Raw genomic sequence first — 5,580 nt, forward strand, 5'->3', positions numbered from 1 at the left:
CCTTCTTATCATGTATAAGTAAGAAGGCAAGCTTTCAAACCCACACTCAGGTGTTTCCTCATCGATTTCCCTTGCAAATTTCAGCGTCCGGTGTGATTTCCAATAATCCATCTGTTCACATGAAAAAACGATACACATAACTCAGCCGCTTCATAAAATTAAGATAGCCACAACGTAAAAATAACCCAACCCTAGCTTTATTATAACCGAGCCGCAACGTTTCATATTACTCAGCCATATCGTTAACATAACTCAGCCGCATCAAAGTGATTACCTTTACACCAAACGTCTTAGTGCAAGAACATGTATGAATCGAATCCAACTCTCCCAAAATATCCGGTGTTGCTTGTCGAGATCGATTAGAACGTGAGGCCGGAGGGCACGCGACGGAAGCAGACATGGAGAATCAGCAATTCGCCTTCTTTGTCGCCAGAGAGAGAAAAAAGAAAAAAGTTTCAAAAGTAAATATGGACATCTTATCATTAGCTAAGCTTTTGTTGTTAAATAAAAAAGCTAAGTAAAACGGAAGTAGAGAAACACTAAGGTTTTGTTCGTTTTTGTATTTGATGCAGCATCTGGATGCAATATCTAGATATGCACCTTCCAGAAAACCGGGAAAGTAGGGCATCATATAGTAAAGCATCTGGATGTTGTTCGTTTTTATAGTTAGTATTTGCATCCATAATTGTTTGCTTTTCGATTTTATAATAGTATTTGAATACTAGTAGTTAAAATGGCTAAAAATGCATGATTTTATTCTTAATAATGAACATTATAATATTCAAATACATTATTTTGTATTTTTTTTTGGGAAAACACAATTTTACGGATTTTTATGGGAAAATTAATTTTGCAGTGATGAAAACAAACAATTTGCGGTTTCACGGGAAAATTTAATTTTTCGGTATTGGCGGGAAAACATATGTTTCGTTGTGGGCCGGAAAACATATTTCCCGGTTTTTGTGGGAAAACGCATTTTTTAATTTTGGCAGGAAATTGCGTTTTTCGGCTTTGGCTGAAAAATGCATTTTTGGGTTTTGTCAGGAAAACATATTTTAGATTTTGGCGAGAAAACACATTTTCCAGTTTTAGCGGGAAAATGTGTTTTTTTTTTGTTCGGCCGATAAACATGTTTATCTGATTTCGGCAGGAAAACGCGTTTTTCGGATTTTGGTGGAAAAAAGCATTTACGCGTTTTGGCTAAATTTTTTTTTCAGATTTCAGCGGAAAAACGCAATTTTCAGGTTTCGGTAGGAAAACATGTTTTCGGGTTTGGACAGATAAAATTACAGTTTTCTGATTAAATATATTATATAATAATTATAATAACTAATTTAGTTAAGTTTATATTTTTATTACAGATCTTTAGGTCTTTTTGATTTTGAGATGTAAATATAGAATCTAAACTCTACTTTTTAGCATCTCAAATATTAAATATTGTAGATATTATAGTTGTTGCATCTAAATGAAGCATCTAGATGTATAAATCTAGTTTATAAACTCTACTTTTTTAGCATTTCAAATATCTAGATATTCTAGATGTTGCATCTAGATGCTGATGCAATAATGTCCAAACGAACAACGTCTGAATGTTAGTATCAAGATGCAGCGACCGGATACAAAAACGAACATGGCATAATTTGTTATCTGGTGTTCACCTCATTCTTTCATGTGAAGAAGAGGTATATTTACCGGGACCAGTTGAATCAGCAATCCACTAGATAAACTCAAACCCAAATTTCTTGGTTACAATAATGGCATCATCTATTTCTTCCTTCTCTCTTTGTAACAAGTTTTCTCACACCTTATCCGATTACAAGATAAGTATTGACTTTATATACTGTCTTTTACATAGCTATACACATATGTGCAAAGCACGTGCTTCGGTTTAGTAACCAAAGCCTCTACTCCATCTAGTACCTTCCAAACGCTCAAATTAAAGATATAGGAACACATTTCCAAATCTCCACTTTGTCCATCTATCTCGTGTTTTCTCTAGTGGATCTTTGAGCATATACACTCTTTTTCCAATACTTAGCAACCTCCAGCAACTTCCTGCAGTTTTGAATTTTCTTGAATAAACCTATCCACCTTCCTATCCTCTTGAATAAGTCCACGCAACTTCATTTCTTTTGAGCATCAAAGCTCAGTCCTCATAAACCCTTAGCAACTCTAATGCGTCTTTGAGCTTCTTTACTAACAACACGTTAGTGAATATATCTGACGCATTGTACGCAATAGCAATCAAACTGACTTTACTTATCCCATCACTGATCAAATCCTTGGTGAAATGGTACTTACTTGCTACATGCTTAGTCCTATGGTACTTACATGCTACATGCTTAGTCCTCTCATGATGTGCTGCATTTTTAGCTAAATCTATTGCACTTTGAGAATCACATATATCTCAATAGCTCATTGTTCAGAACCACCACAGTTCATTCAGAACATACTGCAACCAGATTGCCTCTCTTACCGCTTCAGAAAATGCTATATACAGTATAACCTATTCAAATTAATATTCTATAAACTATTATACACTAAAAATCTCTGTAAAATAATATAATTTTATAGTCCCAAATTGAATTTTTAGTTCAATTAGTATATCGATAAATTAATACCTCTATAAATTAATAAAAAATTATAGTTTTGGTGTAGTCCCAACATTATTAATTTATAGAGGTTTCACTGTAAAAGCCCAAAACTTGATTAAATGAAGAGAAGTGGAAAGTCCCACATCAGACAACATCGAGAAGTCTGAATAGTATATATATGCTCATGTGATATGAGCAGTTAAATGGCTCAGGTAGAGAGAGGACTCCCCATGCGCCGAGCCAACCGGACGTGCTGCTGCCGCCGTCCGGTTGGCTCACCGTCCGGTTGGCTCGGCACGGGCGTGGACGTGGCTTGGGCTTGGGCAAAGAAATTTGCGGAGAAAGCTGCTCAACGTTCCACTCCAACATCTTTGAGAGATTTTCAGAAAACGTTTGCAACAGTTTCGAAAAACCGCTTCTCGTCTCCTCTTTAAATACCGACTCTCCTCCTTCTTCATTTCTCAGTATTTTTCGCATCGAAACCAACAGCAAAAAATCCCTTAGCATAAGTCATAAAATCCAAGGGTCTAACTGGTGACCATTATAGGAACATTGAGAACAAATAAAAAAGGAACAAAAATGACTAAAATTATAGGAATGATGAGGAATAATGATTTCTTATCATATTTAGTAAGGAATAAATTTGTTATATATTTCTCTACAATAAAAGGAATGAGAAGGAATGAAAAGGAAAAACTATTCCTTATGAACGGTAATTTTTTTCGGAATGGTAAATTTTTTTAGGAACGTTAAGGAATGCATTGTTCCTCTTCATTCCTTGGTCGCCATTCATACCCCAATAGTGTTTTGTAGAGTTTATATTTCATTAGGGCGTTCACGAGTGAAGCGTGAATCGTATGCCATGGTTGTATCATGGGACTCGATATTCGTACAGTACCGTCTCACTACGGAGCGAATATTTAGAGTTAAGGAAAGAGATTATATCTCGACTTCATGTTCGTTTGCGAATACAATTTCTTATCGTTCTTGTATTCGCTTTACAATCGTCTATTTCCTTAACATATCATTTTTATTATATCGTTTATGTCAGTCCGGTTATCCGACTTCTACAATCATAACTCTAATTTCGCTTTCTATCTAAAGCGTTTGATCAGATTGAAAAACGGTCTTATGAAACGGTTTAACAAGGATTTGTTAACAGGTTTTGGAACGATGTTTGCGATTTGCTCTGTAGCACTTCCACGAAACGTTTCTTACTTATCTCATACCGGTTTGCGTTTTGCTCTGTAGCACTACCGCAAAAACGTTTATTGATATACATTTCTTACTTATCTAATAACGATGTTTGCGATTTGCTATATGCTTATCCGCAAAACGTTTCTTAGTTCTTCTGTAAACGGGTTTGCGGTTTGCTTATAGCATCTTCCGCGAAACGTTTTAGATATATTATTAATCAAAACATTCTATACATGAATCGTTTCAATAACCGCTTTCTTAAGCGAGTTTGTGAAACATTCTACGTCTATACAAAACGGTTTATGTGAATACCTTTAGCGAGTTTGCAAAACGTTTTCTCAAGACTTATATCGATATAATTTGGTTCAAACACCAAAAATGAACATCGATTTTAGACTATTATTATTTTTTAAAAATAATATGTTATTTTTTGAATGGAATACAAATCCGTTTTCATGTTTTCTCTATAGGAAAATGACGAATGATAACAACACCTCCATTGACACCATGAATGTCATTCAGACTCCACTCAACGTTGCAACGACTGATGCAACTGGCGTAATAACCGCTGGAACAATCACATTGTCAACCGCTGCAGCAACAACAACAACTACCCTTCCAGTGGGTAATGCTGCTGATGAAACCGCGCGCCGTATCCTATTCGGTGCTGGTCTTTATCAGACAGATTCAGTTTCAGGAACCGCAAGTGGTCCGGTGGCAGTTCAAACTCCTCCGTCTGTACCTAGCGTGTTCACTCAAGGACTGATGCCAGACAAGTTTGATGGCAAATGCTTCAAAACGTGGCTGAAGAAGATGATGTTCTTGCTGACAACGATGAAGCTGGGCAAGTTTATCCAGGAGAACAAGCCCCTTGTTCCTTACGAGATTGATGATGTGCACACTCTCGCAAGTGTTGAAATATGGGTGTATTCCGACTTCATCTGTAAAGGTTACATTTTGAGTCGCCTCATTGACCCATTTTACCGTGTCTACTGTGAGATCCCCACTGCGAAAGAGCTGTGGAGACCACTGGATAAGAAGTACATAGGTGAGGACGCTGGCGGCCATAAGTATGTGGTTGCAAAGTTCCATGACTTCAAAATGGTGGATTCAAAACCCATCATGGATCAGGTGGAAACGTTTCAGGTCATTTGCCATGAAATCGCTGCTGATGGATGTCCATCAGCGAGACATTCACAACTCTTAGCTTCAATGAAAAGCTTCCTCCAATCTATGCATATTTCAAGAACTTCTTGAAGCACAAGAAGAAGAATATGGGGCTCGAGGAGCTCATCATGAGGCTTCAGATGGAATCCAGAAACCAAACTGCTGACAAGGTCACTACTAAGGAGCATACTGTCAACATGGCTGAGCACAAAGGAAAAGGAAAGGCATGTTGGGGTTCAAAACGGTCACGACGAAGTTAATGTCCAAATCTCCGCAAAAATCAGTGTGAGCATTTTTTACGAAAGTTATTCTTCGTAAAAAATATCTTTACAAAGAGTCTTGCGGTAAAATCTTGTTCTAATCATGATCGAACCAAATACCGATTGTCTCAAGGCAACGGACACGTATCCAACCGGCCACAGACAAGCTCGAGTATGGCAACCGGACCACGCACAAGCCAAGCTTGGTCGCTACGTAGCGACCTAGCTCAAGCCAAAACTCGGTCGCTACGTAGCGACCGAGCTCGAGCTACGTAGCGACCGAGCTCGAGCTATGTAGCGACCGAGCTCAAGCTACGTAGCGACCGAGCTCGAGCCAAGCTCGGTCGCTACATAGCGACCGA

This window comes from Brassica oleracea, chromosome C7, assembly GCF_000695525.1.
Source record: "Brassica oleracea var. oleracea cultivar TO1000 chromosome C7, BOL, whole genome shotgun sequence".
NCBI lineage: Eukaryota > Viridiplantae > Streptophyta > Magnoliopsida > Brassicales > Brassicaceae > Brassica > Brassica oleracea.